General features: G+C 38.8%; 1 protein-coding gene across 6 annotated transcripts in view; it reads left to right on the top strand.

The window, feature by feature from the left end:
• celf4 (CUGBP, Elav-like family member 4) overlaps nucleotides 1–22,327 on the top strand; it is a 557,316-nt gene extending 534,989 nt beyond the window's left edge. For all 6 annotated transcript variants that reach the window (XM_069924113.1, XM_069924109.1, XM_069924111.1 and 3 more), the window contains one exon: nucleotides 20,458–22,327. The gene's annotated coding sequence lies outside the window, so the exon portion shown is untranslated. The remainder of the gene's footprint in view (nucleotides 1–20,457) is intronic.
• Nucleotides 22,328–24,582: the final 2,255 nt, after the last annotated feature.

Genomic DNA, 24,582 nt, shown 5'->3' on the forward strand with positions numbered 1-24,582 from the left:
CAGAAACGAGAGAAGTTGAAGAGGAACAGAGTCTTTTGCCCACAGTAGGGAAAATCGGTAACCAGAGGACCTATGTTAAGGTGATAGGGGCACATTTAACAGAAGCCTGAGGGGTAACTGCTTTCCACAGAGGGTTGTGAAAGTATGGAATGGATTACCGAAGGAGGTTGGTTGATGCAGGTAAGATACATGGATAAGCTAAGTTTAGAACAGTATTAGCCAAATGCAAGCAGGTGGCACTAGTCTAGTCTAGGTGGAACATTTTAGTCAGCATGGGATTGGGGCACGTTTCCATGTTGTATGACTTGATGCCTCTGCTCACGACTGAGCTGTTCCTCTAAATTCAGTGAAAAGAAGAGGGTTTTTTGTCATGAATTCCCAATTACACAATAAGGACTTTCTTGATGACAAATAAATCTAACCCTTTATGGGATAAACGGCATTGTCTTGGGCTCTGATTTTTTCATTTGAATTTGAATTATGAAATCCAATATATTTGCAATATAATGTATGGAAGCATTGAATTATTTTGTTACATTTCCAGATAACATGGATTGTCATGTTCATGGCTCCATTGCTAAATCTGTTTGTGCTTGATTGTATGCAAGATCTATTTCTATCAGGATAATGTAATTTTACTGAACGAGTTGCATTAAAGAGCACATCTGTCAGAGGTGCAGAAGGACCAGAGCTAGATGTGAGTTTTACAAATAGCATTCATTAAGTTGAAGCAAACTGTAATATAGCAAGTCAACAGCACAGTTAGACGGAAAAGGAATGAACAGACAAGGATTTCTAATGATCAAGAAACATTGTGATTGATTGTGCCAAATGGTAATCATCTATTTACAGAATAATTAGTTACACTTTTCAAAGTGGCATCTATCAGAAGCTCAATCGTTTGCTCAACTCAAGCTCATCTCCTGCTTCCACATATTCTTTTTCTTTTATCACATCTACATCTGCGCAACATGAGCGACTCGTGAAAATCAGGGGGCCACTGCAGATGATGAAAATCTGAAATAAAAAAGCTGGAAAGTGTCAGCAGGTCAGGCAGCATCTGCAGAAAGAGGAGCAATTAATGTTTCAGAACATGCACATAGAACATCAGGCTATTGTTTTCTGCCCAGTCACAGAGCTCATTTGCTCTAGAGGTTGTCTCTCCACAGCTTCCAATCTTATTTTGCCACAACCTCACACAGTTCACTTCTACCCCCGGCTAAAAATGAATCTGATGTAGGGTTTTCAACCTGAAACGTTAACTTTTTTTTTCATAAATGCTGCCTAACCCCTGAGTTTATCCAGCATACTATTTACCAAACATATTGAGAGAATCAAGAGAAGAGATTGCTGAAACTTGACAGAGATTTTTGTATCTTTATTAGCCACGAATGAGGTAACAGAAACTGAAGGATGACTGATATTGTGCTTTTATTTAAGGAGCGCTGCAAGGATATGTCTGGGCAATGAGCAGTGGGAAGTTACTGGAAGGGATTCTGAGGGACAGGACTAATTTGCATTTAGAAAGTCAAAGGCCAATCAGGGATAGTCAGCAAGGTTTTGTCTCATAAATAAGATTAAGTTTTTGAGGGGGTGAACAAGAGGATTGATGAGAGCAGGTTGGTGGATGTTGTCTGGATGAACCTCATCAAGGGCCTTGACAGATAGGAACATAGGAAGTAGGAACAGGAGTAGGCCAAAAATGACCCATCGAGCCTGCTCCGCCATTCAATACGATCATGGCTGATCTAATTTATGACCTAACTCCACCTACCTACCTTCTCCCCATATCCCCTAATTCCCACATGACAGGCTGCTCCAGAAGATTAGAGTACATGAGATCCAGGGTGAGATTGCAAATTGGATACAAACTGGGCTTGGTGGTAACCAGCAAAGGATGGTTGGGATGGGTTGTTTTTCAATTTCGAGGCCTGTAACTTTTGATGTGCCACAGAGATCAGGGCTGCATCCCTTATTTTCAACATACATATTAATTACTTGGAAGAGAACCCAGTTGCCATGATTGATATGATTGCAGATGACATAAAAAATGGTGCTTTAAGAGGCAATGTAGAAAATTGCCTGAGATTACAACATGATCTAGATCAAGTTAATTTTCCATCTAGGTACTTGCATTAATTTCGATTTCCCCAGTTTCTCCACCGAATCTCTCATTCTCCATATCCCTCTGGCTCCTTTCCTCCAGCTCACCACCCACTTTCCTCTCCATTCAGAGAGCTAACCCCTCCCCATCATCTCAGCTTTTTGCTCATCCACCTTCCCACCCATATCCACCTATAATCTTTTACTTCACTCTGCCCCTTCCTCCTTCCTCTCCTCCACCTTTTATTGAGGTGCCTGCCTGTATTTTGCATATACCTTGAAGGACTCGGGCCCTTGACTTCCTATAGATGCTATGTGTCCTACTGAGTTTCTCCAGCACTTTTGTGTATTGCACTAAAATTCCAGCATCTGCAAACATTCATGTTTAAATACATCAACTGGGAAACTAAGCAAGGGAATGGCAGATAGAACATAGGGCAGACAAGTGTAAAGAGATGAATTTTGGGAAGTTAAACTAGGCCAGGATATTCATAGTGAATGACAAGGGCCTGGGGAATATTATTTTACAGCAAGACCTTAGGGTGCAAGTATATAATTCCCTAAACAAAAGGGAGACAGAGTGCTGAAGAATATGTATGGCTTGCTTTTTCAGCTGAGACATTGAGAATCGGAGTCAGGACATTGTTTAAGATGTTATGTTAGAGCTGGTGAAGTGCCACTCAGAGTGTTATGTGTATCTCTGGTTGCCACACCTTTGGAAATGTGTGTTTAAGATAACAAGGGTGCAGAAAATATTCACAAGAACATTGCTTTAACTGGCAAGATTATGTTACAAGTGGAGATTGGTTTCGCTCGGTCAGTTTCCCCTGGAGTGAAGGAGACCGTGGATGATTTTATTGAGGCTTATAAAATGGTGAGGGGAAAACTTTGGGTAGATAGTCACAGTCTCTTTCACTGGATAGGGGAGTCTAAAACTAGAGTGCATAGGTTTAAAGTGAGGGGGGAAGGAACATTTTAGGTGAAGTGGGCCAAGAAAATGGGATTAAAGCACAAAGACATCTTGGTCAGGATGGATGAGTTGGTGCTGTATCAGGCTATAAATCTATTTTCTTTTTTTAATTATCAATTCATACTTCTTTCCTTTTGCTGTTTTCACATTAATGTTTGTTTCAATGTTTCACTTAATTGGTGAATTCTTAGCATTCCTTTCAAACATCCACAGTTGTTTTACCCACTCAAAACTCTTACCTATCTCAGCCTCCTCGAACTCACATATCCGTCCACACCTTCAACTATAACACAGATTTTACATGGTCATGTGCAAAGGTGAGACCTTTCTGGCAGGATATTACTGAAATACTAACAAGGATAACAGGGGTGGCCTTCGCAGATGACCCGGAGCTTTAACTTTCGGGGAATTTTATTGAAATAAGTAATAAACTAACTAAATTCCAAATTTCATTTGTTAAAATAGCTTTAGCTGTGGCAAAAAAGTGCTGTGATTACTTGGAAATCTGACTCCCCTCTACAGATAGCATGACGGAATGCAGAGATGAACAGTTCTACACCTATGAAAAAAAAATCACGTACAATCAAAAAAATCAATATGATATATCTATAAAAATATGGCAACCATATCTGGACTATATAAAAAGGTGCTATTAATATAAAAATATAAGTGGCCTCCCCAATGAAGATTTTCTTTATCAAACCCAATTGTAAGCCTTGATGGTATATGGATTTATACTAAGAAGAGGGAGGGAGGGAAGGGTTGTTGTGTTTTTTAAGAAAAAAGAAAGTTATTTACATATATATTTTGAAAATAGAAAATTTTATATGCATATTCATGAAAAAAAGACAAAAATAAAACATTTAAAAAAAACTATAACACAGATTTCCTACTTGACCATGGTCAGCATGGCTGGGCTGTTTTTCAATCAACATGCTCCAGTCTTTGAAAATTAATTCTCTCTATTGTCTAGTGCTGCATGTGATAGTACAGATCTATCACCAATGTACATAGTGTATATAGTTACTGTATCTAGACTGTGCTTACAGCGATTGGCTGAGAGCTAAGCCACGCCTATTGTCTGGGCCTTAAAGGGTTGTGTCCCTAGCCAGGTCGGATCATTCCGGACTGGTCGGCCACCTGTGAAGAGCTCCGGTCTTTTGCTAATAAAAGCCTTGGTTTGGATCAACAAGTCTTTGGTTCTTTCGACGAGCTCTACACTGCACCAGAACTTTTCTTGTCTTCTGAACCTCTGATCCTCACTTTGACTACTTTATGCTTCCACCTTTCTCTCCTGATTGTGAAAAAAAATTACAAGAACACATGACCAGATCCTGGCACCTCAAGCCTGCCCTGTCATTCAATGGCTGAGGGCTCAGCCCCCTCCTCTAACCTTGATCCAGAGGATCCATTTTAAATCAGTTGTAGAAATACTTTTACTTTCTTACTGCTTATTCATTAAAGAAAGTGGCTACATTTCGGGATATAACTTCCAAGAGGAGCCTAAGAGATTATGAATAAAAGACAATCAAAGGCAGTTTATATGCAGGTGATCTGAGCTGGGTGAATTGCGATGGAATCTGTTTTCCAGTTGATCTGTCATTAAAATTGTTTTCTTCCATTAGCTATAGCACTATTTTTTTTTTTTTAAATCGGCCGAAATGTGAAAAGGTGTTCGTTACCCTGGGATCAAAGATGCTGCTTATTGCTGGATGACTCCATTTGAAAACTCCATTTGCAGATTTGTTTGAAAGTTTAGAGAAGCAAATCTTCCTGCTTTCTGAAACTAAATAAGGATCAAGAAATTAATAGTACAGGAAAACATAAGAAACCAGCAAAAGCTGTGGAAAATTATTTTGGTGATTTTATTTATAGTTAAGCAACTTTTTAAAGCTTACCATTGGATTAAAACCTTTGCTGAATGAAATTGGTTTCACCTGCTCATGTGTGGATATGAGTGAAATCAATCATGAAACAGAGCAGATATCCTGCCAGCATGCTGTGAGTCTATGCAAAGGCATCTGATGATAGAAGTACTTAACCTACTCTGCTCAATTTCCTACATAATTGGAGCACACCAGTCTCCCAAGAACAAATTGTCTGACGGAGTGAAATTCAGATGTCCTGTATTCTGTAGCTTAAAATCGTAAGTTGCATTTGTGAAGACACCAATTGTTTGAAAGTGAGGAAAAGTAAGACCTGGTGGGTTAAAACATAAAAGGTAAAACTGTGACAGCTGGAAATCTGAAATTAAAAAGAGGTTGCTTTCCAAGCCAAGCACTTCAATCAGTATTTTAGATGGTATCCTTTACTGCAGACTTTCTGCCATCCAAAGTCTTTTATTATCTAAATTAAGCTGTTGATATTCAATATTTTTTGATTTTGTTACAATATTTAAATATTCATCTTTTGTTGGGAATATAATTTATCTGGTTTTTTTTTTATCGCTCCTGAAGCACACAATTACCAGGTAGTAAGAAATTATGAGGTGCTCAGTTGCACCCCAGGTTGCAGACAAGGCTGAGACATTGATTGACTGCTCCATTCTGCATCACCAGGATAACTGAATTGTCCTCCTGTTTAACTTGAATTTGAATGTCCTTCCTTTCTCATTGCTTTAACTGATGGCCAATATAAATGTTGATAATGGTGCAAATCATCATCTCTGTCACCCGTGCCAATGCGCAGGAGTTGCACAGGGATGCATTGCCAGCCTAGCATTGGTCTAGACCTTTGGATTTTACACGGAATCCAACTGGGCAGCAAGATCTTCCATAGATTTCCCAGCTGTCTGGCTGGAATATCTGCCTGGAACTCTTGCAGGGTTAAACCTGATGCAAGAAAAACATTTAGTTCACATGAAAGGGAGACATCAGCCCCTCTAAGTAAAAGTAAGTTATTGTCTTTCTTATTTTTTTTAAATCAGCTTTAATAAATTTAATTGCTTTGTAGAGTGTATGCGTGCAAGCTTGATAAGTTTGTAAAGAAAAGGTAAAGCTTTTTAATAATTTTAACAGTATTTTTATTTTTGTTTGCATGTTCTAAGTTGTAGTGTAAGTTCGCAAACACCAAAGATGTTCACAAAGAAATCAATGAGCCTGACCATACTGACACTTTGGGCCTGGGAATCAGGAATGCAGGGAATTATATTCTCAATAAGCCACCTGTGAAAGCTGTTCTGTGAGTTTAGCCAGATTCCAGCATCTTGACAGCCAGTGTTCTGTTCAGGGTCACAGTCACAAGCCACAGCTATTTTTACTGCCAGCTGAAGACTCCACAAGGAATCACACTGGATCAAACAATGTGACCCAGGGGCAGACAGGGTGTGACTATGAGGCATAGAAGGGTGGAGAAAATGGAGTACTGAGATAACCAGGGAGTTAAAAATGATTTAATGAAGCTGAATGGTGTCGGTCAAAGTAAGACTGATGTCAATCCTAGTGCTTTGCCCCTCATCTCTGCTCCTGGTTTCATTATTCTCCCCCATGGCATAAGTGCACGCACACCCACGCACACACGCACCTTTGCAAATAAAGCCTGAGCCTCTAGCCTGCAAATGGGAGCATTCAATTCAAGACCACCAGGATTTTCCCCAGCACTGACATGACACAGCTGTTCCAAAAAAACCATAAGAAGCAGACGTGCCTTATCCAGTGGTAGTGGGAACAGTATCGGTATCTTGGTTGAAATCAATAATTTAACATAAAATGAGAATTCAGCCTGGCATCATTCCCAATCTGCATAACTTAGTGCCTCACTGGGCAATATATTGAGCAGCTGAGATTTCTGCAGAACCCACTCATCTAAGCTTTAAAACCTGCCTATATAGATCCAAAATCAATACTCCAAGCTGCATATTCATCTCTTTTTTAGAGAAATAAAAATTCACAGCTCTAGTAGCAAACTTTGCTTCCGAAATCTAAAATGATGGCTTTTTTTTTTCCTATATCTGTGTCCAAAGAAACTCGTGAAGATGAATTTTGGCATTGATTTTATTTTTGAGGTCAGGCGTGAAGGGTTATCTATTTGAAGGAAGCATACTTCTAAGAACATGAACGAGTTTCTAGTAAGAGTCCCCAAGAGTGCTGTGTCTATTTTTTTTTGAAGTACACACATTGAGAAACAATTTTACTCTGTCTCAGTCATTGTACTACAACATAATGGATAATAACTGTCTGCAGCCCTTAAAAATGAGAGACTTGTCAATACCCCAGGTGGTGATTCTTGCTTCTCTAATTATTTTTTATCTCAGAGAAAGGCACAGCAGGAGAAAGGAATTTAAATAGAAGAACTTTTGTAATAGTCAGAATAGAGGAGTTTTGAGAGGTTTTCCCAATTGAAGTGTTTATTGATTAGGACATCAGTAATATAATATAAATTATGTGGTCATTGTTGTAGCATTTATGTTAATGTTTCACACAACACTGCAATAATACTGTTGGGAAAAAATCCACTCATATTTCTGTTTGTGACTTTTTCTACTTTCCATGTTATAATTTATTTGAATGAGATCATAAATGTTGTGCTATTTGTTATTAAGGCCATTGCTTCAGCTTATTCCATTAGATTTTGCAATCGGGAGTCAGGAAACTCCTCATTGTTCCAAGCCAAATTCTAAAGATCAGAGACAGTGAGGCTAATTTTGACTCCTTAGACCTAGTGGAATGAAGTGGGTTAAAATTTCCAACAGTGACGACTTAATCTCAACTTGCCTCCACCCAACACCTCCAGGAGAGCAAAGGTCAGCTGGAACGAGGTGGCCTTCTCGACTATATGATTCAATGGCTTGCAGCTTCTGTGTCAATAGTAGTCAGTTAAAGGAGTGGGTGACTATACTGCTCTGAGGGGAAGGATCCATCACAAAACTATTTGTTCCTTCAGTTCAACAATTGGATGAATAATTACATGAGGAAGCTTGATTGAGACAATTATGCCAGTTTGGATTGGTAGGGCTGCTTCAGTGTCATACGTCCTTCATGGAAGTATTCCAGAGTCATGAGAAACCTAACAGCTGAAGGGAACTGAGTTGATCATGTATTTACTCTCCCATCTCAATTAGATCACATACTTCCTTCCAACAACTCATTTGAGTTGAAGTTTATTGTCACATTATACCTGGTACTCTGCGCACAGTCTAGAAGGACAATGCTAACATACTGTCATTATAAAGTAGAGGAACTAGAGTACAATTTAAAGAGCTCAGAATTACAATGAAACCAAAGATCAATAAGTACCAAGCATGATAGCACAGTTGTGGGTTTATTTTGGAGCCTGATGTCTGCGGGGAATGAGCTGCCTTCAAGAACCTTAGTGAGTGTTTTCATACTTTTGAGCCTTCTCCTTGATGAGTGGAGGGGAAAGGGAGTGTATCCAGGTTATAATGGGACCCTCAGAATGATGTCTGCCTTTCTCAGACATAGAGGGGAGTGAGATTTGCATTATCTACTGAGCTGCATTCACTACCTCTGCAGCTTCTTCCAACATTGAGCAGAGCAGCTCCCATTTATGCTTTCAGCGGTGCACCTGTAGAAGTTGTTGAGGGGCAGGGGAGTTGTACCATACTTCCTTAGTCTTCTAAGAAAGTATTGGGATTGCTGCAATTTCTTGACTTTCACATCAATGTGATTGGTCCAAGTCAACACTTAAATGTTTATTCCTAAGAACTAGAAGTTATTCACTCTTTCAACATCAACACCACTGATGTGGACTCTGCCCCCTCTCCTGAAGTCAATGATCATCTCACTGATGTTGAGAGAGGTTGTTATCTTGCGACTAGGCTCTTAATCTCCTTCCTGTATTCTGTCTCATCGTTATTTGATACCCAGCCTATGGTTATGCTGTTGTTGGCAAATTTGAAGATGAGGTTGGAACTCATACCACTTTCCATGTACTGGTTGATTCTTTCAGACCTCTTCTCTCTCACCCACTGTCAAACCTTTAATGTCCTGGGCCAAAGATTGAAGTCACTTCTTTTCCAATAAATCCCTGATGTTTCTTCCACCTGCATCCCTCTTGATCCTTCTAATTCCACAATGCATTCACTATCACTCAATATCTAACAGATTTCTTCACTGCTCATTGGTTGCTTTCATCCATGGTAATCAATCATCCTCACAAAAAGCTGGACAACAAATCCTAAATATTTGATTCAGGTAATTAAATCAGGGAGGACCTCTAGAAAACTTGTACTTCTGGATTCCCTGCCTGGCACATCAGTCTTATTGCACACTTCAGGGTTGGGGATAAACAAGTGCAATACACAAACATGTTGCAGAAACTCAGCAGGTCACATAGCACCCATGGAAAACAAAGGGTAACCAACGTTTCAAAGCTGGGCCCTTCATTTAGGATGTGGGGTTCATGTTCACTTTCTGAGATTATTCTAAAATGGGGAAGTAATGGACCCAAACTCAGTGGACCAATTACTCCATTAATGCTGGTGGCTGACCCATTGGTTTCTCACCAGTAGCATACCACTAAGCAGTTCAAACACTTGCCATTTTCCAGTGATAGCTTTTTTTTTAAAATCAAGAACTTAACTATAGAATCCAAAGTTGAAATTTTAGTCAAGAATTTGAGCTGTGCATCTGCTGAGTATACCAAAGGAAATGGCACTGAGGACATTCAGCCAGGGACACCTGCAACTCTTCTAAGGAGATGCAGTCCAACACAGCCAGTTGGCATCAGCCAGCTGAACCTGGCCATATCATTGCAAGTCACCGGGCCAACGTAAGTGAGGTCAGGGACATCAGCCGAAACATCGGCTATCCTTTTGCCTCCAAAGATGCTGCCTGACCCACTGAGTTTCTCCAGCACTTTTTTTTCCCCCCAAGTCAATGCCATCCTTTCAAGGCAATGAAATCAAAGTTGATTGCTATTTCTAATTTGGGTGATTTCAGCAAATTGAAATTTAAATCTAGAGCTTCACATCTTGTCAAGTGAACATAGCTTCATCAATGACCAAAGGGTTCAGAGAGTTCTCATGACTGACAGCTGCTTGTAAATATTTTCACCAAAAGTAGTAAACCAAGAGAACAGGCTGTCTCAGCAACAGGACTGCACAACAGAGCTGGTAGCCTTGTCATCTTCAGTAATTGAAGTGCAGTGAACTGTTAAATATTTTCTGTTTCTAAAATATTAAATTTCTAAAGAAATTATTTTCTGCATACTTCTAAACATTAATTCAGTAAAAATGGAAATTGAGACATGCACATAGACATATTTCTTAAATCTTAGTATGGTGGGAATTAACCGTATGATATTGATCTTTCATTTTGGAATTGATGCTAACACAGTGCAATAGGCCTCAAGGGCTTTAAAAAGCTTTATATTTAAAATATCAAGTCAATGACTATTGTGTTCATTTTAAAACCAAAAAAAAAATCTATTCCTGCTATATGCACATTTCTTTTTACATGAAGATAAGAAATGCTTGAGCATGGAGGCTTGAAAGATTTTTTTGGTTCAGTAAGATGTCATCATGACTTCTGACTTCCCAACTCAGACTGTAAGCTGCAAATGAGAATATTTTTCATGAGAAGAATGTTAGAGGTCACAGAGGGAAAGATTCGGATAGGTCAAATATCCATAAAACTCCTCATTTAACAAAACTGAGATTTGGAAAGTAAAGCATTTCAGGTAGCCATTATTTAGAAAGCAAGAACACTCAGAGAGTGAAAGAAATGTTCCTAGCAAGAAGACATGTGTCAGGGGGAGGGGAGTTACAGTCTAAGAACAATCCAGTGGCCCTGGACTTAGTAATTTACCAGAAGAGCCAAGAAACTGTAAAGTCCAAATATGACATTTTTGAAGTCTAAGAACAATCCAGTGGCCCTGGACTTAGTAGCTGATCAGAAGAGCCAAGATACTGAAAAGTCCAAATATTACATTTTTGAAGTCTAAGAACAATCCAGTGGCCCTGGACTTAGTAGCTGATCAGAAGAGCCAAGATACTGAAAAGTCCAAATATGACATTTTTGAAGTCCCATCCATTTTATTTTTGAGACGTATATGTGTTCAACATTATACCATTCAGACCTGGCCACAAGGGTTTCAATGGAAACCTCTGGGCTTCAGCCACATCCCAGTCTGGCTGCCGGAAAATAGCAAAGCAATCAAAGGGAGATGATGGGCCTGTGAGAGAGAGTGATTTACAAAGCTGCGGAGCTATCAGGAAAGGTGAATGGGACTCCTCTGCTGGCAGCTGGAATAGACTGTGTGGCTTTGTTGTAGGAAATAAGTCTTCAGACTCCAAACATAAAATATTCTTTCAATTGAGAAAAGGGAGCCACTCTGGAAAGTAAAGTGCAGAAGTGTCATTGTTTCACCTTTTAACATTAAAATAGTTCTATTTCTAATTTTACTGTTTATATATTGTTTCATTGTCTTCCATCGACTGGCATCAAACCTATGAGCCAAGATAATATATTAGGATTCTGGATGTACTGCCTCCACATTGCTCTCATTTCAAAAGTATCAAAATGTTAAAATAACTAAAATGTTATCTAGAGGGAAGAAATTGACATGGTTATACTAGTAAAGGTACAAAGTTGTGTCGGGATGAAGAGTGAAGGATGTAATTTCCAGGTGTGCTACTACATCCAGCACTCTATTTTTCTCCTTTCTTTGAGATGTGTGCATCTGAGAAGGTCAGCAGTTCATGCTCAGATTCTTAGTATCCCTGAAAAAGCGGTGAAAGCCACCTTCTTCAATCATTATATCTTTGTGGTTAACGTATTTCCCCAGAGTTGACAGGTAATTTGATACATGTCTAAAACCTTCGATGATTTATTGCAATATTTTTAGAAGCATAATGGTTAAATCTGCTCTGCCAGACTGAGCTCCAGTTGCGATGATTCCTTTTGTCCTCAGCTGCAGCTTGTCACAAGAACACCTGGTTCCATAGATTTGGGTGACCATGTACGTGGACAACTGAAACTAAAACTATCCATCAAAAAGGAAAATTACGTTCATATTAATTTCAAGGAAATTATAACATAATGGTTAGAAAATAAAACTTTGATTAAAATTTATGCAGCAAATGCTCAGTTGGTCAGCCGCCATCTGTGGAGAAAGATAAAAAGAGTCAACTTTTTAGGGCCAAGACCCAAAGATGCCTGTTTTATTTCAGATTTTCAAAATCTGCAGCATTTTCTCTTCTGATTGTTCAGAAGCTATCTGGGGCTTTGTGTTCAGTTTGTAACACCTCATCTCTGGAAATCCTGAAGGGCATAGAACACACATTCACAAGAACAATACCAACTTCTGGGTAACATGACAGTGACAGGTTGCCTGAACTTGGTTTGTACTTCCTTGAGCAGGAAGGTTAAGGTAATTTATTTGAGGTATTTAAAATGATCAAGGGATTTGAAGAAACAGATATATTGAATTATGGAATGATTTAGCACAGGAGGGGGTCATACTACCGACAGCTCTTTGAAAGAGTAATCCTTTTAATCCTAGTCCTCTGTCCTTTCATCATTAGCCCTTTAAATTCTTCCCCTTCAAATAGTTTTTCAATCCTCTTTTGAAGGTTACGATTGAAGCTGCTTCCACCACCATTCATTCAGTGCTTTCTGGAGACAATGCATCAAATCGTAACCATCATTGCTCCCTCCATAAACAGCCCTGATTTTTTTTAGCTTACTGCATTCAATTTACATCCAGTTTATACCCAGCCTGTCTGGAAACATTTTTTCCCTATTTTCATCAATTTTAAAATTGCGGCATTTATTTCATATTATGTCTCCTCATTCTTACTCCATTTCACTGCTCCTTGCTTTGTGTTATCTGCAATTCCACCAACCTAGCTACAACCTCCTGGACTCCCTGCTTATCCATCTCAAGGTCAATAATTCAAATGAGCAATGAATCACTAGGGCAGTGGTTCTCAAACTTTTTCGGTCAAAAGCCCACCTGGTTTCTGGCCTAATATGCCATGGCTCATTAGTGGTTGTGATCTCAGGATTGCTATCTGAGCCACGTGTTAGTGAGGTTAGAAATAGGAGGAAAATGCAGCTTAACACTTAGTTAAAGACATGGTGCAGGAGGGAGGGCTTCAGTTTTCTGGATCATTGGGTTCTCTTCCAGGGAAGGTGGGTCCTGTTCCGGAGCTATGGTTTTCATCTGAACTGGAGAAGGACTAATATCCTTGTGGGAAGGTTTCTAGTGCTGCTCCGGTGGGTTTAAACTAAATTTGCAGGCGGATGGGAACCAGAGTGCCAGAGCAGATAGTGGAGAGGAGGAGGGAAAAGATGATGTGAAAATTGCATGCACCATTAGAAGTCAACCGGTTGTGCATGGTGGAAATTTTTTAAGGTGCATCTACTTCAGTGCAAGTATTGTAGGAAAGGCAGATGAACTTAGAACGAGGACTGGCACATGGAATTATGACTGTTGACTGCCATTAGTGAAACTTGGTTGTAAGAGCAGCATAACTGGCAGCTCAATGTTTCGGGCTTTTGTCGCTTTAGACACAAAGTGATGGGGGGGGTGAAGAAAGGGGGAGGAGTGGCATTGCTCATCTACTAAGACTATAAGGGTAGAGCTGAGGAATGGCAAAAGTAGACCACACTCATGGGGTTGTATTATAGACCACCCAATAGTCGATGAGAATTGGAGATGCAAATTTGTAGAGAGAGAGCAGACAGCTGCAAGAAACATAAAGTTGTGATATTAGCGGATTTTAATTTTACACATATTGACTGAGACTCCCATATTGTAAAAGTGCTTTGGAGTTTGTCAAATGTGTTCAGGAAAGTTACAAGGAAAGGTTAAACAGGTTGAGACTTTATTCCCTAGAAGTAAAAGATTAAGGGGAGATTTGATAGACGTATTTAAAATTATTAGGGGTATAGACAGAATAAATGCAGATAGGCTTTTTCCACTGAGGGTAGGTTAAATGCAAACCAGAGAACATGAGTTAAGAGTGAAGGGGAAAAAGTTTAGGGGACCATGAGGGTGATCTTCTTCACACAGAGAGTGGTGGGAATGTGGAATGAGCTTCCAGCTAAGGTGGTGAATATAGACTCAATTTTAACATTTAAGAAGAATTTGAACAGATAAATGGATGGGAGAGGTATGGAGGGCTATGCAGGTCGATGGGACTAAGCAAAAAAAAAATGGTTCAACTCAGACCAGAAGGGCTGAAGGGGCCTGTTTCTATGCTGTCATGTTCTATGGTTGTATGGAAGTAGTGGCAATTACTGAACAATATTTTCAAGTCAAAGGCAGCTCCTTAAGAAGCATATCTTTATCTAATTAAAAGTATTTTATTTAACATTTTTAAAGACCCACATTGGCACACACTTTGGCCACTGTTGAGAGTGACCGTGGCAGGGAGCATCTCCGTGCATTTCCCTTCAGTTGAACAAAGGCATCACTTTAACTGTCCTTTGGACATTTTCTTACTGTTAACTGTGATTACCCATTAATACTCAGTTCTTTAATTTAGTTAGTGAGATTTAAGATGTGTAACTTCACCAAAATTAAACCTCAAATATTTAAGTTGGATGCTAGTTTTTTAAAAAAGCCAGAATTCTACTTATGAATTGGAGTTCAACCATTTTGAACTGTCAAATATGTGAAAGCTCATAAAAAATGTCACAACATTGGCAGCTTTCATGCTATGAGCACTGACTGCTGGGAAGGCAATTCAATACTCCTTTCATGCTGGCCATAGAATGGATGCCGATGTCATGGGGGTGGAGAGGAAAGGCGAGAGCACCAATCTCCAGTGTGTGTGGCCACCCAAGATCACTCTCCATCCCAGCACAGCCTTCCACCAACATAATCAAATGCACTGATCGATCCATGGAGTTATACTCCAATAATTGCAAGGTGGGATCAGTGGTCATGTACACATTTTGAAGTGAGCTGCATAACATAGTGGTGTTACAACCATTGAGGTTGGTGTCAGTCATACTGAGGGGAGGGCACATGCAAATATCCTGATGCGTGTTGAATGGCATAGAATTGATTGCTTGCATCAGTGCACCAATGGCACTCCGCTTTCGTGCATGATTTGTTGATGGAAAATGCACCCAAATGTGTCCAATTTCTAGACCCAATAGCACTGGGAAACTGTTTCTTTTAGTTAAAAAAATCTAGACTATGACATTTAATAAAAGTTAGGGCTAGACCAACCAAACAATACTTATTTGTGCAAGTAGCGTGGAATTTTGGAAGTTCCTCTACCAAAAGCATTGTCAAGCCAAGTCAAGTCAAATTTATTGTCATCTGATTGCACAAGTACAACCTGTTCTCTGGCCCTCGGTGCAAAACACATAACCAATCATAACACTCATATAGACAAACAATACATACTGTATACAGGATTCAAATTATTTGAAGTTTAAACATAGACAACAGTAGATCCCTATTGATAATCCTTGGATGCTAGAACATAATAGGAATGAGTGAACTTTGCAATGTGACTCAAGGACTGAATAGCTCACTTCAGCCTTAGATAAGAGCTTAAAAGACTGTGAAAGGTCCTCTAACTTTACCCCAGTCTGTGCTGCCAAGCACTACTCTTTTTGCTCAACATTCTGAAATTTGGATTGTTTAGTCAAAGGATTGAACTTTGGGAATAGGCTACATTGTTTTTTTTCTGCCAATTTGAGACAATAATACTGCAAAGTATTTCTTGATAAACATGTCAATGAGGACCTTTGACCATCCAAATTGTGTCTGCCAATGAGTTAGGAGTACACTGGTTATTCCTGCAAGGGATAATCATGGCTGTTTCTATCTATCCTCTTTCTTGAAAAGAACATTCTGAACTGAACTTTAAGTGTTTCAGCTGGCAAGTATAAAAAGCTACTTCTAAATTATTCAAATGTGGAGCATAAGATTCTCCTTTTTCATTTTGGCCTTCATTGCATAGTGAGGAAGAGCATCAGGTTGGTCAATGGTCCTGGGAGCAGTCACTACGAGAACCTAAGCTACCCTTTATCAATGTTCTTTGTAGATTTCGGCGAGATGGGACTAAAATGAGAATCTAAATAATGAAATGAGAAAACAATGTATTACTTTTCACAGAAGACTGTCACACCTTATAATATTTGGTCATTGGTAAGCGGCGCAGGCTAAAATATATCTCAGAGATTTTAGGTTTTTCAAGGAAGAAGGATGTTGGACTATCAGTTACATTCTTTCACTAATGTTAATAAGTGACCGTAGTGTCTTGAGATTTGTTTGATTACCTGGTGGAGTTTTTAAGTATCTTCAGACATTTTTTTTAATGAATGCAGGTATTTCTCAGTCTTTTTCCCCTCCTCCTAGCATTTTGAGTCAATATTAGCAGAGCAGTATTCCGGCTGGAGTGCCATGATAGTTTTTTCTACTTCCTGGTCACTGATTATGGTACCACTGCTTCGAGCCTGACCAAGACCTACTAATGCTGCACAACTTGGTTTCACACATTGTAGTGCAGAAGAGCCATTACAAAAGAATTCATTTTCTTTTCAATGACGATAAATTGACACTGCATTGGGAAAGTATTTTCAAAATGTAAACATGCTCCAATGAAAGAAAAAAAAGAGACTGCTAATGCCAGAATCTAAAACCAAAACATAGTGCTGGAAGAACTCAGCAGGTGTAGCAGCTAAATTCTTGTGGAATTCCATTTTTATGTTAAAGTGGAAGCTCTTTTATCTGTGCAAAGTAAAAGAACTCAAAAACATTGGCACCTATGGTTAAAAGGTATATTTAAAGCAAATAATTCATACACTTGTAAACTTCTAAACAGATATAAGTGATGATGTTTTCCAAATGCTGTAAGATCATGATAGAATTTCTTTCTTTTTGCAATTATTTGGGGTTTTGAGACAAAACCCATGGAGTTCCAAAGACAAAGGACACCTCCAACTCTTATCCTTCCTGGAGCCAATTCAGGACTTAAGAATTCCTGGGCATTGCCACTTCTTTAATTGATATTTTGGCTTTAAGTTCCCTTTCCCAGTGTAACACTAATTTGATTTGATTTTCTGGTGTGCTTCCAACTATATGAACAATTATTTTCTTTCTCATCTGATGAACAGGGTATTAGTCTGAATTTGGGATGCACGTGTGTATTAATTGGGTGAAGAATTGAAATATCGTTACACTGTAACCAATGTCTGTCTGCTATCATCCATTTAATCATGGTTTCTTTAGCATCCACTGCATACTTCATTATGTTACTGTTAATCCTGTGTTTGTAATTTTATATGCCTTTGCAAGGCTTCATCCATTTCCTTGAGTTTGTTTTCTTAATTTTCAATTGCAAATATTGCTTTTGACTGATGCTGTGTTTGGTACTGTTCCCCCTCCAAAAAACAAAAATTCTTTTCTTCTTTTGTCATTCGAACAAAAACCAAACCAAGCAGAGACAGTCATAACCCGCAGTCTCAGGCTGTAGGAAAGTATCCTTAACAATGAAATGGAGAGAACGGTCCAGTGCGTAAGTTCTGTCAACAAGAAGTTAAAGTGTGATCTGATGGCGTCATGTAACGAGCTCAACAATTGGTTGCATGACATGCCGTCAAGTTTCGTGAAGGTGCTGTGAAAGCATTTTTCTTGGATGTTGTATCAGTTAATGATTGGCCAGTCATGATCACATGTGCCTTTTGACTGTGTGCTGTCACTATTCTTGCTGTGCTCATTTTTAGTTTAGTGTTTGCGGTGGTTCTTTTGATAATAATTATTATTTTGGTTTATTTTATTTTCTTTCAGTCCTGTCAGCTTTCTTCGCTTTTTTAGATGTCACATAAAACATTGATTCCCAGTCCCTTTAAGAAAAATAAAAGCGAGGTTTAACTGTATCACAAAATTTGTGGTTGATTTCTTTGCACTGAAAATATTGTGATTTGTTTATTTTTTTGGAGTAGGGGGCCTTTTTCATTTGAAGTGTCTCGGACAAAAAAAAATAGTTGGGAACTAGCAGTCATAACCCAAACTTTCACAAATGAGATAAAATGGCCAATCAGGCTGAGTAATTCCAGCAATTTCAGATTCATTTTCAGTAGTATGTACAACACTCAGAACAATAGTACTTATTTCGTGCAACTGAAAAAGGGTCCTTTGAAATTGTTTTTATTTTTGCTGTTGTAATTGTTCGATTGCTGTGTACGGTTTGCTCTTTGTTTAACCAACAGTGTGGGAACCTGCCAGCATGGATTGATATTCTGCATGTCACTTCCACTAAAGTGGATCATTGCAGTTCTAGTATCTATGGTATTAAAACTGTAAGCGGAATCTGCCTGCTAGCTGTAGACAGAACTGATATGAGATTTTTCTTTGGATTAATATTACCTCTAACATTTAATTAAAAATTGCATTTTTGAAAAGATACAATTGAGTTTCTTAAAGAGACAGTATACCTACAATCAACCAAGGGTGAATACTAAAAGTGCCTGTGATCAACTATTTAAGCATATATTTTCAAATACTACAGCCTTCTCAAAATGTTTTGTGATCTCCACTCTTATGTTTTGCAGTTACTTTTAAAAGTGAAAGAAAAATAGAAACTGCTTAAAAAAAAACTTAGCTGGTCAGGCAGCATCTTTGGAGGGAATGACAGAGTTAACATTTTGTCTTCATTTGATACGGGGTCACGGACTTGAAATATTAGCTCTTTGTCTCGGCCCAGAAATACTGCCTGACACGTTGAGCATTTTGGGTCTGGAATTCAAATTCCCAGCACCTGCAACTTCTTATTTTTTTAAATGTATCTTTAGCTTTATGTCTCTTTTGAGACTGATTCCTGATGAAAGGACAGATAGGGAGCTGTTCTCTTGGCATCAATCTACACACACCTACAAACTAGCCTCAATAAATTTTCTGGCTTGCCATGTGCTCCAGATTTAGTACAACATGGAAGATCCTTCTTGAGTACCACTGAACACTAGATCTGAACCTTCTGACTCTTGGTTGCACTATTACCAGGGCTTGACTTCCTTCTGGCAATCTATTGCAAAGAAAGGCTCGTGAAGTTTAAGCACACAATCCTCTAGGTCTCATTCCCATCGATTTAGCAACATTCGCCACTAGTTTATTCCTTGCAATTGCCATTTCATTACAGCTTATCACAGCAGTGCAGACAACACATAGGATTTTATCAAGATGGCTGCCCATGGTTGTAGCCTATGATAATCCTTTAATCCTGCACATTACTGATTGCTACAAGAATCTCCCAGTGTAATTTCTTCTGTCAAATGCATTGACCGCTGCTGCTAAATTTGGTCAACTTTTTTACATTACCTAGTTACCTTCCAATTACACCACAGCAACAGTCTACATGTCCAGTTGGTTCATGGAGATGTTTCTACTTGACACAGCCATTCTTTATATCAACATTTTGGCTCAACCTTTTTCCTGCATGTGTCTATGCCCTTAAATTTATATTTGCTTCACCTCACCTGTTCCTTTTGTAATTAGCTCCACTCTCTAACTGTTGTTTGAAATGGAAGTTTGTCCTTAATTCCCAATGGGATGGATCAATAATTATTGAATATATGTAGCCCATATTTGATGCTATAATTACTTGAACATTTAGTTTTCTTGACAAAGATGAATAGCCCAAGATGTGGGATCTCACATGCCCCTCTGATTTCTGTACAAAGTTTTGTCGTGCCTTGTACAGTTGCATCCAATTTGCAGCCATGATCTCTGGCAGCAAAACTCTGCTCATTGATGGGCCAACCTCAGCTTAATCATTTGCGGGGTAGCAGTAGAACAAGTCCCAGTCTGGAAAAAGAATAATTGAGAGACACTTTAGTCAGTGAACTTAGCTGACTCAAAATTGTCTAACATACAATGTTTCAAGCATTCAAAAATATTCAGATACATTCAAAGTTTATTAACTTTTTTTTAAGTTTAAAGCATTTAAGTACACTCAAATAGCATTAAAATAACCTAATCCTTACCTTAGTCCCTGAAGACATTGCCTTTATTGCATCATTGGAAAAGAGTGGCCAGTGACTGACACAAGAGTGCCCGCACGATTTCCTGCTGCCTGTGGTCGGAGTTTTCAATGGGAGGAATGCTTTGGATCACATTTGTGAATGCGAACACAAACATCTGACTGCAACTTCAAGACTTCCACATACGTCTTCCACCCAGAAGGAGCATTCAGTTGTTTGTGAGGGAGTCAGTAATTACCCACTTAACTTGTGACACTTCTGTACAGACACACACAAGCAAATACTTAAATCGATTGATATTTTGAAAAGGCTGAAGAGTCACAAAAAAAATAATGTTTAGCGGAAGTCATCTTCAGATTGAAGGCAGAACAGGCAGGATGCTGTTTCTTTGGATAATATTTACTTTAAAGCATTATTTAGTGTAGATATCTGCATTCATACTCCAGCTCTGATCTGCTTTCTCTTGTCTTCTTCTTTTAGGGCGGAAACTGGAAAGGACCGCATGTACAAAAAAATAATAAAAGTACTGTTAAATAAACCTTTGGACATATCAGCATACGCCAATCAAGCTGAAGACTTCTTCAGACTTTTATCTTTGACTGCTCTGATTGTTTAGACTGTTAAGTCTCTTCAAAATGTATCACTTCTGCTGAAGGATGAGTTTTGAACGCCTGAAAGGAGAAAATATGTATAAAAAAAAGATACTAGGAGCTTTTAGAGCAACAAGTTGATAAGGAGTGCCTGTTGTCATCATGGATACAGTTGCCATGGTCACACATGGCAACAATCACTATAAGTATCTTTCATTCCTTAGGTATTTTAGGGACCAAAGGACCAAACTTTTTATTGCAGACTTGTAGTCGTATGTAAATTATGGATTTCTTTCCTTCTCTCACTGTTCCTAAAACAGTCTGAAGCGTTTACCTTGAATTGTAAAAAAGTAAACTAATAATAAGAATAATAATACATACATAAATGCTTTTAATTAAGCAAGGTTGTAGTTCTTTGATACTTTGGGAAGCACTTTGGTATCATTAATTCAAGTAAGTAGTTTTCATATGGTTTTCTGTAACTTTCGTGAGGACAGAACATTTGAGATTGGCTTAACTGTGATCTGTGGGAAGCAAAAAAAAAATACTGAGCGAGGACTATTTTGGAAATAGAATTATTGCTTGAAAATGGTTCATTGTGTTCTTAACCTTCCCTTAAAAAAAGAAACTCAATAGGTGTACAGAGTAATAAAACTTTTAAATTACCAATATAAAAATATTTAAAAAAAATTAGACATAAAATGCAAAAAATAGAGGTTAGCATTACTGCTAAAAAAGAAATCCTGTAGAATTGTAATTTTGTAGAATTTAGATGAGCATAAGTTCATATACTGCCAATAGCTATCTAATGCTGTTAAATAATGACAGTAGAGAAGCCACACTGGCAGCTCCTTGACTGCAATCATTCCAGCTACAATAAAAAAGTAAAAATATATAAAAAAAAACACACAAAAATGGAAACTATTGTAAACATTGCAGCAAACCATGGATTTTAATATCTACTCAGCGTTAGTGAGGACTCGGAGTAGACACCCATTCGTCTGGAAAACCTGCTTGACATCACCAAGACCTGCTCTAAGCAAAACTCCTAACAACCTCCACCCAAAATGATAGTACTCTCTCGTGTTCAAAAACTAAGCAAGCAAACTTCAGGGCCAGCACAAATTCCTGACTCCCAACTATCTAACACTGAATCTGCAACAAAACAAAAAGAGAGAAGCTCTGCTGTTTACAGGAGGTAAAAAAACAAAACAGAGAATGTTGAAAAGGTTCTGGCTCTGTTTTATGTAAATAAATTTGCATATTTTGTAGGACTTTTACTGTACTGATTGAGAAAAAAGGAAACTATTTAATGAAAGCACGGTATTTATCTTTGGTAACTGATGTAATGGAGCAGTTGAAAAAAAGCACTGTGTTGAATGCTGTAAAATCTGAAGACAATTTATTTATGAATTATTTATTCTGATATTTATTGTTGTTTCAGAAAGAAGCTACGTTTTAAATTAATTTACGAATGCCAGCATCCTGATTGGCCGCTGCATTGTTTTATTATCATTTTTATTTATTGCTTGTAGATTTTTTAAAAACACATTCATTTTGATAACTTTTCCAAACTCTATTCATCTTCTTTTTCTATAATTTTAGCTTATGTTATATTTTTTCTAAAAAAAAGTACTGTACACCTAATCTAATCTGGTGTACAGTTATAACAAGACTGCTCTCTTCACTCTCAGTTACCTAGAAACAATTGTAATCTTCATGTAAGTACTGGATGACGCTTTTCAGCTTAGCCCTAAATAAAGCACAGTTTAAGAAAAAGTATCCTTGGCCTCTTTTGGATCTGTTTGCACCAGCACTGACTGCTCATTCAGCTGACGTAGATGCAAACAGCTTCTCATGCATGGCTTTATTAAATTACAACTGCTTTGGGGTCCAGAAGGTGGTTCTATCTTTAGAGATGGTCCAAGTTGTCACATCGTTGAAAGATTGCCCTGGCGCCCCTCGATTGCACAATGGGGAGTGCAAAAAGCTGTAAGGATCAGGAGTAGGCCATCAGGCACATCAAGTCTGCCCCACTATCCAATATGAGCATGGCTGATCTGCTCTAGGCCTCTACTTTTCTTCTGTGCCAGTTCCCCATAGCCATCAATTAGCATATCTTCCAAAAATGTATCTACTTCCCCTTTAAATACCTCCATTAGCCTTGACTCTACAAGCCTCAACAGTGGAAAATTATAGAAAATCACCTTCTTCTGGTGGGAAAAAAAACCCTGTGTATCTTAGTTTTAAATGACTGCCCCTAATTTTCACCTATATCTGACAGTTTGAGATTCTCTCTCTAGCAGAAACTTCTCAACATCTACCTGGTCAGGCCCCCTGATTTGTTTCCATAAAATCACTTCTCATTTTGTTCTCAACTCCAAAGATTACAAATTCAACATCTATAGCCATTCACAATGGGCTGGTGAATCTCTTTTGGGCTTCCTCCAATGCCAGTAGATCTTCTCTTGGCACAAAAATCATGCAGTCTCAAGGCAACAAGTTCTACAAGGAGTTCCTACACTGTTCCACGCAATTTTGTTTGAAGCCTGTGATGCTACAGTTCAGTCAAGAAGCATCGTTGCCTAGTGGTGCAGCAGTTAGTGCTGTTGGCTCACAGCTCCAGGGAACCAGATATGAACCTGATCTCAGGTGCTATCTACGTGGGGTTTGTACCTTCTCAAGATGATTCCATGAGTTCCAAATTGATGCTTTAGTTTCCTCCCAAATATCAGAGATTCACTGTTAGGTTAATTGCCACAGTGAATCACCCTATGTAAGTGGCAAAAGAATTAAATTGGGTGTCAGAGAATTTTAAAAAGTGAGGAAAAAGTTACAGGGAAATGTAGAGAGGAGGAATGGGATAGGTTACAGGGTACAGGGAAGTAAGGAGAGAAAGAATACGGGATACAGAGAAGGAAGAGGAGAAATTACAGGATAAAGGGAAATATGGAAAGGAGGAATGGGATCGTTATGGGGTACAGAGAAGAACAGAGGGGTGGAAGGGGAGATGCTATGGGATACAGGGAACTATGGAGAGGAGGAATGGGAGAGATTACGGGTTAAAAGGAAGTATGAAGAGGATGAGTGGGAGAGGTTAAGGAGTCCAGGAAAATGTGGGGAAGAGGAAAGGAATTGATAGAATTCTACAACTTGTTTTGAATGGCCTCTGCTTTTATAAACAAATATACCACTGAAATCTAATGCCAAGAGAAAGCATATCAATGGACAACGCCTTGAGTCAATTTCGGATTTTCTTCTTCCAAATGTTGGGTCACAGTGGAGTCAAATGTACAGTTTACTCTTGCTTTTATTTCTTGCATCTTTCTGTCCAACTCTGCAAACAGGGACCAGAAAAGATGATGCACTTGCTGCAACAACTGCTTGCAATGATCTAGTGCTTTAAGAAAGGTAGCTATTCAAAGATACTATATGTGTGGCTACCCAAATAAAAAGGTGTATCTAAGACAAAGAATGGAATATTCAAATAAGTGCAAGAGACGGGTTGAAAGAAGAGAGGAAGAGACAGTGTGTGTTGGGGGGGGGGGGGGGATTGCAAGACAGAGGGGTAAGAATCTAAGAAACAGCTGCCAAAGAAATAAATATGTTGGACCAGAGGCCTGAGTTCAAACCAGGATTTGAGAGGATGCTAAGGGCAAGAAGGGCTCTCAGTGCTGAAGGGTTCCCGATCATTTTGGAGGTTTGGATCTGGGCTCGGGTTTGAACTAAACTGGAGTCTTGTGCAACTGCAGAGGCTGTGAGAGAACAGGGGGCAAATTCACAGACACTCGGTGACTCTGAGGGGATTCTCTTTTGCTTTCCTTTCTCTGACTGTAAGGGGCGCCGGGCAATGCTAATGGCGAATCTTTGCCTTATGGCAGAGTAAAGGCAATTTTGTGTTTTATTATATGACAATAAATAGTATCTGAGGAAAGATGAGAGGCAGTGAAGGGACTTAAACATAACAATGGGAATTTTAAATTTAACCAGAGAGTGGGGATGAATGAACTAAACA

This window comes from Narcine bancroftii, chromosome 3 (assembly GCF_036971445.1).
Source record: "Narcine bancroftii isolate sNarBan1 chromosome 3, sNarBan1.hap1, whole genome shotgun sequence".
NCBI lineage: Eukaryota > Metazoa > Chordata > Chondrichthyes > Torpediniformes > Narcinidae > Narcine > Narcine bancroftii.